This window comes from Neoarius graeffei, chromosome 16 (assembly GCF_027579695.1).
Source record: "Neoarius graeffei isolate fNeoGra1 chromosome 16, fNeoGra1.pri, whole genome shotgun sequence".
Lineage (NCBI taxonomy): Eukaryota > Metazoa > Chordata > Actinopteri > Siluriformes > Ariidae > Neoarius > Neoarius graeffei.
In genome coordinates this window covers 64,588,199-64,602,717 of record NC_083584.1, presented here as the reverse complement: position 1 = coordinate 64,602,717, position 14,519 = coordinate 64,588,199, and the positions used below count along the sequence as shown (strand labels likewise).

The 14,519-nt window shown below is 41.9% G+C and overlaps 1 protein-coding gene across 1 annotated transcript in view; it reads right to left on the bottom strand.

Moving 5' to 3' along the window:
* The window catches only part of mpzl3 (myelin protein zero-like 3), a 38,717-nt gene that overhangs the window by 23,376 nt on the left and 822 nt on the right, over nucleotides 1–14,519 (bottom strand). The window lies entirely within an intron of this gene.

The following is a 14,519-nucleotide window of genomic DNA, read 5'->3' as shown; positions in this document are numbered from 1 at the left end:
TGTGTGGAACCTTGATTAAATCTCTCACTGGGGACTTTCATGCATTCAACTCAAATTCAAGGTTTCTCTGGGGGTGGTTTGTTTTTTATATATATCTGAAAGTATCCAAAATGAAAGACAACAACAAACCTGATCATTTTGTCAGCACTTTTGCCAATGGCTTTAATCAACTAGTTATCGAATATTAGCGAAGCTCAACCAATTAGCCGACCTGAACACTAAACCCATGTAAGACTCTGCTCAACACCGCCACAATACGCGGGCTCAGTGTTAAATCCTGTGTGTGATCCATGACCAGGGGCGCTGCACCAAATTCTGGGCCCTATGCACAAGCAGTGGCCATGGGCCCCCCAAAAAAAAGCTCACCAGTTAACAATGCTGAAAGTATCTAACAACAAGGGCGTACTTCCAGTCCAGTCAGTTACTGTACGTAGCCACACATTAATCTAACAACTCTTAAATGAATAAAAACCCCTAAGGCCAAGAAAAAATAATTGTTTCCGGTTACCCGACCGACCGTTTAAAAAAAATGCCCCGACCCTAGACTTTTTTGTTCGATGTTTTAAAAAAAAAAAAAAAAAAAAAATTTTCGCCGACCAACAAATTTTGAAAAAAAAAAAAATCTGCATTACGATTTGCATAATATTGTCGATCTGACAAGTGACTAATTCTAAAACGCATACATCGGACAAGAAACACTCATTGATTTCTCACGGCCTCAATCTGACGTCATGACCTCTTTCCGGGAAACTCCGGCTTGTGTTGTACACAACGCTAGGCATCATGGCGGCCAACGAAGTGTTCTCGATTACCGTGATCGGTTGCGACCACACAGAAGATTGTAAGACAATAAGTTCATTTTATAAGTTTTCAACTGTAAAAGAACTCTACGAACATTATCATCCTCCGCTGGACGAGTCATGCAAACAGTATACACACAGCGCCCAGGCTAATGGCGGTATCGATATCACGATGGAAGTCACGTTGGAAAGCCTGCTCAGCAATTTTGGCTTGCGGGCACTGACATTTGAATGTAAACGGAAGCCGGAGTTTCAAAAAATGTTAGCTATCAAAACAAAAATACTAAAAGTACACGAGGACGCAAAAGTAGAGGCAACAAAGGTGACAAATAATGCCACACCTAAAATTTATTTAAAAAAAACTATCTACCCGGTATTTTGTGTGATAAAAAAAATAAATAAAAAGACCTACCTACCCTATTTTTTTTCAAGATGTAATAGGAAACAAAATTATTTTTTCTTGGCCTAATCACACAATACGTCACTGAATCTTTGTTTTATTTGCAGAATGATTAAAAGTTGTAACAGTAAATGCCACTAAAAGTCACCAAACATAATAGGCCTGCATGAAAATTGAGCACCTTTGCATTGGGCTGAAGAGAACAGATTTTTATCGAGTAGCTTTATTACATAAAAGAAATGCCATTTCCAGATTTCTACATTAACAAAATACTTCCTTTAGAATGAAAGGTAAACAAAACTTGACTCTCGTCATTTTTCATTTTAAAAAGGGCAAAAAGAAAACAGGCTTCCACAAAGTGCTAAACACTGGAATTTATACCCCAGCTATTAGCCTAATTATGTTATGGCCCAATATAATTTAATTTTCGATTAGTATACTATTGCAATGCAGAGAAAAAAAGGCATCATGTTATTTCTAATTTTGTGCTGTGCAGTTTTTAGCACTGACAATCGCGGTGGTATTGAAGCATTTATAACCGCGGGTGTTCATTTACTGTAGGCTATTTGCTTTCACACTTGGGCTCACCTTTCTTGGGAAAGAAGTTTGTGAGCAGTTGCTTTCCCTCATTTCTTTTCTTGTCTCTTTCCTGCCTCTCTTTTCGTTTCTGAAAACCGGATTTTGTTTTCTTGTGCATCATCTTCCATAGCACAGATAGCCTACCATGCGCAGTGCTGCTTCAGCAGAATGAACGCTACGTTAAATGCGCTTAGTTAAAAAGCCCGGTGAAAGCGGACTAAACCATATCGTGCAAAGGGTGGGGGGGCCTGTCCCCAGACACTATATGTAGGCTTGGACAAACAATTCAATCCATTAATCAAACGATATATTTACTCAAAACATTACATTTACATTAGTTAGCAACATATATTGTGATCTTTAAATGGTATTGATATTTTAAAGGAAAATAAAAAATTACAGACTGCTCAAGGGCCCTCCCCCCACTTGGGGCCCTGGTAACTCAGGTGGGGTTTACATTAGACCGTATCAGCGGATCATCAGATTAACGTTTTTAAAAATGATTAGCATGCATACAGCAACACCAATACATGGATACGCTAATCACATGACTAATTCGGCACGTAAGTTGAAATGTGTCAGTGCGGCTCATCGCTTCCTCCTCAGCGGCTGCGCTCCAAATCACTCCGCCCTTAACAGCGAGTGCCCTCTGGAGGGTGCGCACTCCGGCCCTGCGCAGCTCACAGAGCGCGCGCGAGTGAAGCGCACGAGCAGTGATTCGGGACTGAGCCGCTGTGCGCAAGTCACTTACCACTTGCAAGTGGAAGGATGGCAAGCCTAAAGACCATCATAACTACACAATGGGCAGTATTTGCATCAGTATTTGCAGTATTTTCATACTTTTATACTCTTTAATGAAAGGTGATACAAGGCGGAAGTCCGCGCCGTTTTTCAGCAGTCGCGTCACATGACCAACGCCAGCGAATCAGGAAGGTGGATGTCACAGTGACGTTGTCCAATGACGACGCCAGCTACAGCTCAGCACAGCGTATCCGCGTATTCTCAATGTTTACACAGCACCGGAGCTGACACGATCTGGATTGAATACGTGGACCCTGGCGGATTCCCGTTTCCCGGCGTTTTAATGTAAACGGACAGTGCATCCGCGAAGAAAACGAGACAGATACGGTCTAATGTAAACTTGGCCTCTATGTGTCAGCCCTGGAGATTTGTTCAGGGTGTACCTGGCCTCTCGCCCATAGTCAGCTGGGATAGGCTCCTGCAACCCTGTACAGGATAAGCAGCTACAGATAATGGGTGGATGGACGGATGGATCTTCACGCTCTTTAATTCGATACATTACATAACACTTATGACAACTACTTTAAAAAACGGACAGTGCATCCGCGAAGAAAATGAGACAGATACGGTCTAATGTAAACTTGGCCTCAGTCCCCCCCACTACGACGCCCCTGGCCATGACTCAGGTCTATGTGCAATAATTGTCCTGCATGTGCGACATGTGCTTTGGTTATTCTTTTGCACTTTTTTTAAACTTTTGTACTTGCATTATAGTTTGTCATTTTCATGCTCAAGTATGTGTGTCTAATTTTTTTTTCCAGAGACGGAATTCTGCTGCGTGAAATTTAATGACATTTTGAATATGCAGGGGAAAAAAAAAATCTATAAAAATAATAAAATATGAAGAATGAATTGACACAGTAATGCTTTTATGGCTGACGACTACAGTTGACTTGCTAACTTTAGGACTGCAGTTCTCATGAACAGTTTTGCACTCAAGTTTCTATCAACAAAACTGACTTCATGTTAAAACTGTTAATGTTATAGTCACGCTATCTGTTATGACCCGAATGAGGATGGGTTCCCTTTTGAGTCTGGTTCCTTCCTCGTGTTGTCTGAGGAAGTTTTTCCCTTGCCACCGTCGCCACAGGCTTGCTCATTGGGGATAAAATTAGCTCATGTTTAAGGTCATTCAAATTCTGTAAAGCTGCTTTGCGACAGTGTTTATTGTTAAAAGCACAATAGAAATAAACTTGACTTGTATGGGGGTTTAAAAAAAAAAAAAAAAAGAGGCGGGATGCACTAGATCTTAAATCACATATGGGGAGAAAAAATGTGAACAAGTTAAAGGTAGACTGCCTTTCAGATTTTTCAAGTGTAGGTTATAAAAAGAATTTTCCCTGACATGCAATTATTTTTGTTTAGTGGACCGAAAGCTACTGAATTCGAATCAGACTTCCAATTTATTATTATTTTTTTTAATGGAGCAATTAATGAATGTAGAGCCACATGGCCCTAAATCCTCTGCTATTTTTTCCTGCTTCACCATGACCCAATGAAAGATACGATGTCATGCATGATGTGGTGGGCTTTCCCTGTTCGCACAAGGCATTGTGGGATACAAATTTGAAACAGAAGAAAAAAAAGAAAAGAAAAAAAAAAAAAGGCGGACGCGAGTGTGCGAATGAAACGTGAAAAGACCGACTACAGTAACGGAAAGAGAGAAGACGTTACGTTATATAGAAGGAAAGGAAACGCAGGACCAAACTAAAATATCGGCGGTCAGCGAGCACCTCGGTGTGATCAGCTGTTTGTTTAGTGACAGAATGATGGAACTGTCAGTGCACGCTCAAAGGGAAACCTGTAGATGGCAGTAATGCAACACTGGATGCCAGCTGCCGTAAAACCCAAAAGAAGGTAAACCTGCGCATGCACACACAGACTTCCTCTGTCTGCTTGACTGTGCGAAGCGAGCAATTTCATGCACATTATTTGCTTTAATCCCCTCAAATTAAATAACTTCCCAGCCACAGAATGGCCTGATATTTTGAGATATTACAGAAATAAAAAAAAAACACTTTTTTTCGCAGTCCGGTTTCCATCAAATCCTGCGCTCCAACTGGCTGGCAAGCGGGTCCATATCCTACGATACGGACCCCAGTAAGGACCTCTGGCAACTCGCTTGTTCACAACAAACATAGTAGCAATTTGTGTCAACATTTATCTTTTTTTTTTAATAAGATTTATTTATAAGATCATCAAAAATCTTATAAATTTTTGCCAGCATTTCTCAGGAGAATAGCATTAATTTTACAGCATGGATAGCGATAACGACAGTGTTCACAGCGAAAGCGAGTTTTACTACCCTGAGGAAGTAGTAAAAGAAAACATTTCAGGAGAAAGCTAAACACCTCTAACTGTTGCTAACGCCGAGCAAAAACATGGCTGAATCCTGAATGACTCAATTTGTATAAAATAGGGGCACTGACTACATAGGCGGCAAAATGTAGTTTTTTTTTCCCTGCCATGGAAGTGCACTTGCATACCGAGGAGGAAGCAATTTGCATTACAGCCGTGAATGAGGATTCAAAATGGCGGCTCGGCTCGGTTTTCCCTTCGGGTGCTCTCGTTTTCTGTTAGAATTTGGTAAAGAAAAAAAAATATTTTATATACAAGTCGGCCTTGAATACTGACCTCAACCCAGAGGGCCTCGGTCAGTACTTTCAAGACCTCGGTCACGGTATTTCACGACACGGACCTCCCAGCTAGTAAATGACATCACAATGACCACATTTCAGAGGGAACTAAATTTCACTGATTTTATGAAACCAAAATGCTGCCTCACTTTAAACGGTAATAAAAAAGTCATTAAAACAAAAAGCAAAAAAGTCAAATTAATTGTTGGGGGAGGGGGAACCCCCACACTAGTTGTTTGTCCTTTTTCAATAACAATATATTCCTGAATGATTTCTATCACTGCCTTTTAAACGAACCAAATTGTCTGATAAATCACAGCCGTAATAAATGGCGTAAACGTCCTTGTTCACCTATCTGCTCATGCTCAGTATAAACGTTGTTCCAGCGCTCGTGGAAAAACTTTATTAAAAAAAATTAACAAAAAGGAACAGAAACACACCAGCCTCGACAAAATAAATGGTTTGCTTTTTAAAACCAGCATACATATTAGCGTGGTCAAATCCTCGTAAAACTTATGATAAAACAGGAAGTGTTGCGTTAAAAGGCATTTCATGTTCTCATTTTTGAAAGTGAGAAAGTGTAAGCAGATACAATAATGGAGTGAAACGCATGACATGGCGCTGTCCGGCTGTCCTGAGCTGAACTTCCACACTGCGACATCCACAGAAGGTGTGAACAATTAATATCTCTCGGTAATAACTTATATTCACACAGGAAACGTACACGACGCAGCAGCAAGCTGTATATTAAAGATAGACAGACCAACCAACCCGTCTACAATTATTAGCACCCCTTGTAAATATTAATTTCAAAAAGATTGGGGGGGAATCCACCTTTTGGTGAGGTCACGTCCTCTCACACCAAGGGGGGGGGGGGATACCTATTCAAGAAATAATTATTTTGTCAACAAAAACATGTGCCACGATTACTGGCATGCCCACATTCAATACTTTGTACAGCCTCCTTTTGCCAGTAAAACAGCACAGAGTCTCCTATAACGTTTTATAAGGTCGGAGATCCAGAGCAGAGCATCTGAGATCATTCCTCGACACAATATCTCCACATCATCCAGGGTCCTCAACCCTCTCTTGTGCTCTCTCTCTCTCCAGCTCAGCCCACAGGTTTTCAGGTCAGGGGACTGAGATGGCCAGGGCAGAAGAGGATTCTGTGTTCAGTGAACCGTTTTCCCTGTTGATTTGGACATATGCTTCAGATCATTGTCCTGCTGGAAGATCCAACGACAGCACGGTTTTAGTTTCCTGCCAGAGGAGCCAGATGGTGATTTAAAATGTCCTGGTATTTCATGGAGTCCGTGGACCCTAACAAGGTTTCCAGGCCTTTGGAGGAAAAACAGCCCCAAAACATCACAGAACTTCCACCATATTTTACAGTAGGGATCTGGATCTTTTCATTATAGCCGTCCTTCTTTTTACACCAAACCCACTGCGAGTGTTTATTGCCAAAAACCTCCATTTTTGTTCCATCGGACCAGAGAACAGTTCCAGTCAAAGCCATAGTAGAGTTTCACAAACTTCAGGTGCTTATTTTTGTGGTTAACTGACAGAAAAGGCTTTTTTTTTTCCCCCCTCCTCTTTTCTTCCCCCGGCACCTTCCAAATAATATATTGGCATGGAGGTGGAGTCCGATGGTGGTTTTGGAGACTCAGGAACCCCATTATTTTACTTTTTTTTTTTTGTAAATTCACTAACAGGGATCCTGGGGGGGGGTTGCCCCTCTTACCCTCCTCCTCTCTGTACATGGTAGCAAAATAAACTCAGGTCCTCTTCCAGGCAAGTTTGTAACAGTTCCAGTTGGTGTCCATCTCATCCCATTATCTCTAGCCGCTTTATCCTGTTCTAGAGGGTCGCAGGCAAGCTGGAGCCTATCCCAGTTGACTACGGGTGAAAGGCGGGGTACACCCTGGACAAGTCGCCAGGTCATCACAGGGCTGACACAGACAACCATTCACACTCACACCTACGCTCAATTTAGAGTCACCAGTTAACCTAACCTGCATGTCTTTGGACTGTGGGGGAAACCGGAGCACCCGGAGGAAACCCACGCGGACACGGGGAGAACATGCAAACTCCACACAGAAAGGCCCTCACCGGCCATGGGGCTCGAACCCGGGCCTTCTTGCTGTGAGGCGACAGCACTAACCACTACACCACCATGCCACCCCCAGTTGGTGTCCATTTTTTTTTAATTATTATTATTGCCCTAACAATAGAAATGGACATTTTTCAGGCGAGTAGCTACACAACTCCATATGCAGGAAGCTGCAATGCACTGTGTTCTCGGACACCTTTCTATCAGAGCCAGCGTTAAAAGTTATTTCAGCAATCTGCACTTCAGTAGCTCTTCTGTTGGATTGGACCAGATGGACTAGCCTCCACTCCCCACACACATCAGTGACCCTTGGGCACCTATAACTTGTCACCGGTTGTCCTTCCTTGAACCACTTTTGTTCAGTATTAACCACTGTATATCAGGAACAACCCACAAGATGTGCCATTTTGGAGATGCTCAGACCCAGTTATCCAGCAATCACAATTTGGCCCTTGTCAAAAGGTCATTCAGATCCTTCTGCTTGCCCATTTTTCCTGCTTCCAACACATCAACTTCAAGGACTGATTGTTCATTTTCTGCTTAAAGATATCCCACCCCTTGACAGGTGCCATTGTAATGAGATAAAATTGTTATTTACGTTACCCATAAGTGGTTTTAAATGTTATGGTTGAAAGTTTTTGTAAGAGCTCACAAAACGTACAGACTTTTTTCCTCCATGTCCCTTCCAGGGTTCCCATTCCACCATAAGAGAACAGCTTCAACTCTGGGATGTTGGTGGGTTTCCTCACATGAACTGCTCGCTTCAGGTCCTTCCACAACATTTCGATTGGATTAAGGTCAGGACTTTGACTTGGCCATTCCAAAACATGAACTTTATTCTTCTTTAACCATTCTTTGGTAGAACGACTTGTGTGCTTAGGGCCGTTGTCTTGCTGCATGATCCACCTTCTCTTGAGATTCAGTTCATGGACAGATGTCCTGACATTTTCCTTTAGAATTCACTGGTATAATTCAGAATTCATTGTTCCATCAGTGATGGCAAGCCATCCTGGCCCAGATGCAGCAAAACAGGCCCAAACCACAATACTACCACCACCATGTTTCACAGATGGGATAAGGTTCTTATATCAGAAAGCAACATTTCCCTTTCTCCAAACATAACACTTCTCATTTAAAGCAAAAAGTTTTATTTTGGTCTCATCCATCCACAAAACATTTTTCTAATAGCTTTCTGGCTTGTCCACATGATCTTTAGCAAACCGTAATCAGGCAGCAATGTTCTTTTTGGAGAGCAGTGGCTCTCTCTTTGCAACCCTGCCATGCATACCATCGTTGCTCAGTGTTCTCCTGATGGTGACTCAACATTTGCCAACGTGAGAGAGGACTTGAGCTGCTTTGAAGTTACTCAGAGTTCCTTCATGATCTTGTGGACTATTATGCTTCTTGCTCTCGGAATTATCTTTGTTGGTTGTCCACTACTGGGGAGGGTAACAGTGATGTTAAATTTCCTCCATCTATCTGACTGTGGATTGGTGGAGTCCAAACTCTTTAGAGAGGATTTTATAACCTTTTCCAGCCTGATGAGCATCAACAACTCTCTTTCTGAGGTCCTCAGAAATCTGTGTTTGTGCAATGATACACTTCTACAAACGTGTGTTGTGATCAGACTCTGATAGATCCCAGTTTGTGGAGATTCTCAGTCATCCAGGTCAAACTGTGGGTAGTAAAAGAGAGCAACTGGACTTGCTTGAAGACGTTTCACCTCTCATCCAAAAGGCTTCTTCAGTTCTGTCTGACTAATAGGGAGTATCAGGTATTTATCCTCTCATGGATGAAAAGCAATCCTAAAGTGTCATTGAGTTATCCTGTTGGTGTGGGTCACTGGGGGCTGGGTGTGAACAGCCTAGATAGTAGTTGGGGTGATCAATGGATTGTTGGTTCTCTCTGTCCTCCTGTCAGTCACTGAAAACAGCTGGGTTTTGGTGTGCATTCAGTTGTCTGGGAAGTGTGCCAAGGACTGCATTGTAGGTGGCTGATAAATGATGTCTTAGACCACCACCTCTGTTCAGTGATGGCCGTTCCAGGTTGACAAAAATGGCTTCCTTAACTCCTTGCTCATACCAACGATCCTCTCTGGCTAAAATGCGTACGTTGCAATCCTGAAACGAGTGTCCTTTGTTGTTAAGATGAAGATAGACAGCAGAGTCCTGGCCTGAGGAACTGGCGCTCCTGTGTTGAGCCATGCGCCTGTGAAGCGGTTGTTTTATTTCCCCAATATACGAGTCTGTGCATTCCTCACTGCACTGAATTGCATACACTACATTGTCCTGTTTGTGTCTGGCTATTCTGTCCTTAGGATGGACCAGTTTCTGCTTCAGAGTGTTACTGGGTCTGAAATGTACTGGAATGTTGTGTTTGCAGAAGATCCTCCTGAGTTTCTCAGATAGGCCAGAAATGTAGGGAATGACAATGTTCTTGCGTTTGTTCCTGTTATCCTCCTTCTCCGTTATGTTCCTTTTTCTGCACTTGAAGAAAGCCCAGCTGGGATACCCGCAGTTCTGAAGTGCTTTCTTGATGTGATTTTGCTCCTTCTCTTTTCCCCCTCTACCATTGTAAGAACATTCTGAGCCCCGTGTTGCAAGGTCCTAATGACCCCCAATGTGTGTGTTCCAGTGGGTGGTGCGAGTCGAAGAGTAGGTACTGGTCTGTGCGTGTGGGTTTCCGATAGAAACCACTGGGCTTTCCCTGTTCCAGCGCTCGAAACTAATGGTGTCCCGATGTCCCGGGGACCATAAAAAATGTCATCGGGACACAAAATTATCATATCTGGGACAATCCCAGGACAATGGAAAAAAAATAGATCTAGAAAAAAAGTTCTACATTAAAGGTGCAGTACAAGATTTTGGAATAACGGTTCCCGCAAGCCATATTTTGAAAAGAAACACTCCCACCCCCCCGCGTCTCCACCCCCCCCCTCCCCCTTATAAAGCCTGAGAAAATCAGGCTTTATAATGGGTGTCTATTGCGTTACACACCAGTGGAGCTCGTTAAGTTAGAGTGTAGAGAGCTTGGAAAAATAGCTCAAACTTTCTCATTTAAACTGTGTTTTCAGCCCCAATTTTCACTCCACACACAATTTTCTCAAAAGTAGTAGCCACACTTGTCCTGATTCACACAATGTGTCTACCTGAGCGATAGGATTTACAGTTTTTGAATGAGAAGCCTGAAAGTAACGAGAGCACAGCCGCGCAGCCTCATAGACTCCCATTATAAACGTGGCAGAAAAGTCACTCGTTTTTAACTCGCTCTAGTGACCTCGTTTTTTACACTACAGACAAAAAAAAATTACATCCGTGTGTTCAGGAGAGCCTTGTGGTGCTCACTGTGAAAGAATTTTGTGAATATCTCCTTCCGTTTTCGTGTAAATCCCCGTTGTTTGGAGGGAGCGCACTGAGAGAATCCTGCGCTCTGTGTGACACTCTGCTCGCTCTCACACACACACAGAAGGGCCGGGCTGGTCGCGGGCTTCAGTCTGATTGACGTGTCAGTATCCAATCATTTTGAGGTGGTACCTCGATATGATTGGATGGCGTTTTTCCTTTATTTTACACTGTAGACTGGATTAAAATATTTCGTTTTTTGGGTTAAACCTTCTATTGTACTGCTTGCAACATGGGTGTGCATTTCATCCATTGATGGTATGGCTGATGGCTTTCAAAACATCTCTGAATGGGGCAACAGGTATATTACATAAAAATGGATAACAGTAATGGTGAAAATGCTAAGTTGGCCTTATATATGCCAACAGATATTTAAGGTATAAGTAGATGAAACAAACATAAAAGGGGTCTTATTTTCAGCTAAAGTGTACTGCAGATGTAGTGAGTTGAAACATTTTCTGAATGAGCTAGTTGGCCCCTTTAAATAAATGGGTATCTATTCATACAGTGAGATCGCCAAAGTTTAATAAACTGAAAATGCAATAACTGTAATTTTGAAGTAGATGATGTATTGGACATGTGTCACTTGTGTTTTGTGACTTATTGTAAAAATGATATAAAGGGTTCAAAATCGTATAGTTACAAATATAATAGTAACTTCATATGATAATATTAACCACTGGTTATTTCAGAGAGGAAAAAAATGGGGACACTATTGCTTCCATTCGGGACAATACAACACAGAATTCGGGACCACTGGGGGACACAAAGAAAAAAAGTTAATTTCGAGCCCTGCCCTGTTCTTTAAATAAAAGATGGCAAACACTCACAGCTGATTTTCACCCAATGGGATGACAACACCCAACTCTAAATTCAGCTTCAAATTCTATTCAAATTCAAATTCTAGAGGTTCACATACTTTTGCCACCCACAGAAATGTAATATTGGATCATTTTCCTCAATAAATAAACAACCAAGTATAATATGTCTCTCATTTGTTTAATTTAATTCTCTACTTCCAGAACTTGTGTGAAAATCTGATGTTAAGATATAGGTTATTCAGAAATCTAGAAAAATTCTAAAGGGTTCAAAAACATTTTGATTAAAATGGCTTCAAAATTCGCATGTCAGAATTATCATTGTCCTGTGCAGCTGTACACATTTACATTGAACTCAAGCACATAATTTTAGCTTGTTTAGGATATAGAAAATTGTTTGGTCAGTGCTGCATCGATAGCTTGTTTAATGCCACAACACACTGGGCTGAAGAAAGTATAAAACCGAACAAGTGAAATACTTTATCCAGGCTGCAGTAAAACCTCAAAGACTTTCTGACAGGAAGAGGATCCTAGAGCATTGAACATCCGTGACAGAGAGACAAACAGAAACCATATCGATCAGATTTAGCTCATTTTTACATCATCATTAGCTCTTTCTACCATCAAGTCAGCATTACACTAACGAGGAGCTGTGTGCCATGTTACAGACACACACTGTGGGGAAGAAAAGTATTACCGACATTGAAAGGCTCGTTAAGAAGAAATCTGTCAATTTCAGTGTGGCCCATAACACTGTATTAGAAGTTTAAAGGAGATATCGCCATTCCTCAATTAAAACTTTGGACTATGCCATTAAATAGTACCACAGATTACAATTTTTTTTTTTACCTCCACTACTTTTGTTGGAGGAGGTTATGTTTTCACCTCCGTTTGTTTGTTCCCAATGTAACTCAAAAAGTAGTGAACAGATGTTGATGAAATTTGGTGGATAGGTGGGCCAGGGAACAACTGACTCAATTTTGATGCAAATCTGGATATGAATGTGGATCCAGATATCTATTCATGATTTTTTTTTTTGTCTGTTCCCAATGTAACTCAAAAAGTAGTGAACAGATTTGGATAAAATTTGGTGGACAGCTTTATCATCCTAGGTTCAGGTGATTTGATTTTGATGTTGATATGTGGCTTGGTGGAGGTATACACTCTACTGAGTGCCCTTCTAGTTTTGTCTGTGCGCCTATTGGAGAACTGTTTCTAGTAGAAGGATTTTTGAAAATCAACCATGAGATTTAAAAAAAAAAAAAAAAAAAAAAAACCATGAAAGCCATTTCTGATTTTTCAGAGATAATGTATGAAAATAGAGGTAATCTGAATGACAATAACCTGCAACTGGTAGGTCCAACATATCCTAGTGCTAGATTTGTTTTCTCAGACACTGATGGTGTCACTCACCAATCAGATGCTTATACGATAGATAGACAGACAGACAGACAGACAGACAGACAGACATGGTTGCATGAAGATACGAAGCTCGTCTTCAACTGGTGAACATATTTCAAGTGAGTGAAGCAAACAAGTGATGCATTTTTCAACATGAGAAGATAAACTTCATATCTTTGTGCAACCGTGTAATGTTATACAGACAAAGCCACAAAAAAAAAGCAAGTTAATCAAAAGAACTTTAATTTTGAACCAGTTCACCATTTTGACAACGCACGTCTAGTCAGAGAGAAAACACTGGGGAGTGACTTCATCGGAGTGAAATACTGGGAAATGTGTCGCTCAGATCTGCGATGTATTTTGTATGAAAAATGTGAGTTTTCCCAACACATGAAGATAAACTTCATATCTTCAAGTCAACATGTGATTTTCGTTGTTTTATACAGACACAAAAAGCACCCAAACTTAAAACAATTCATTTCCTCAACAATTCATTTCCTCACAAGTGACAGATAGTGGACTGCAGGGGCTTTGTAGCCAGTTCCACTACACAGCTCCAAAAGGAAGTTGGCATTAGAGAGCAGGCCCAGCGGAAGGCAATTAACGAACTTGCCACTGTCGCCGAAAAAGGAAGTCACTGGCTGTGGCTGAAACAAAAGGAGACAGTATGGGCTGCCAAATGACCACTTAGTCACCATGTAACACATACACACACCCAGGTCTGATCATCCTGTGGTGGGCCTCCCTCTGCTGAGGGTGTCTTGTGGTAAAAGGCCGAAACACCCCATACGGCCTGGGTATACGACCGTGTTGTACAGACTGAAACATCACTAAGTGGTCATCATCAATGTCGCCCCACCGAAGGAAACATCTCCAACCTCACTCAAGGCAAGTGCTGTGCTGAATTGTCAAGGATTGTAACACCTTGTCCTACTAAACAAACCATCACGGTTTTGGTTCTCCATGTCCTGGATGTAGACCATGTGAAAAATACGAGTGGCATATTTCCCAGTAAAACACTCATGTCCACACACACAAATGGAACATATATAAATGGAAAGTGTGTGTGTGTCTGTCTGTCTCTCTCTGTCTCATATATATTATATAAAAATAATATGAGAGAGAGAGAGAGAGAGAGAGAGAGAGAGAGAGAGAGAGAGAGCAACCTGCAGCAGACCGTGCGGCTCACGCATCGGCCTATACAGTCATACTAGGCGCTGCAACTCGATAAACGATGGATGACCCCTGGCGCAGATCACCATGATCTTTTGAGATCGAAGGAGCCAACAACACACACGTGTATAATCATCTCATTATCTATTCTCTAGCCACTTTATTCTGTTCTACAGGGTCATGTGGTGTAGTGGTTAGCGCTGTCGCCTCACAGCAAGAAGGTCCGGGTTCGAGCCCCGGGGCCGGCGAGGGCCTTTCTGTGCGGAGTTTGCATGTTCTCCCCGTGTCCGCGTGGGTTTCCTCCGGGTGCTCCGGTTTCCCCCACAGTCCAAAGACATGCAGGTTAGGTTAACTGGTGACTCTAAATTGAGCGTAGGTGTGAATGTGAGTGTGAATGGTT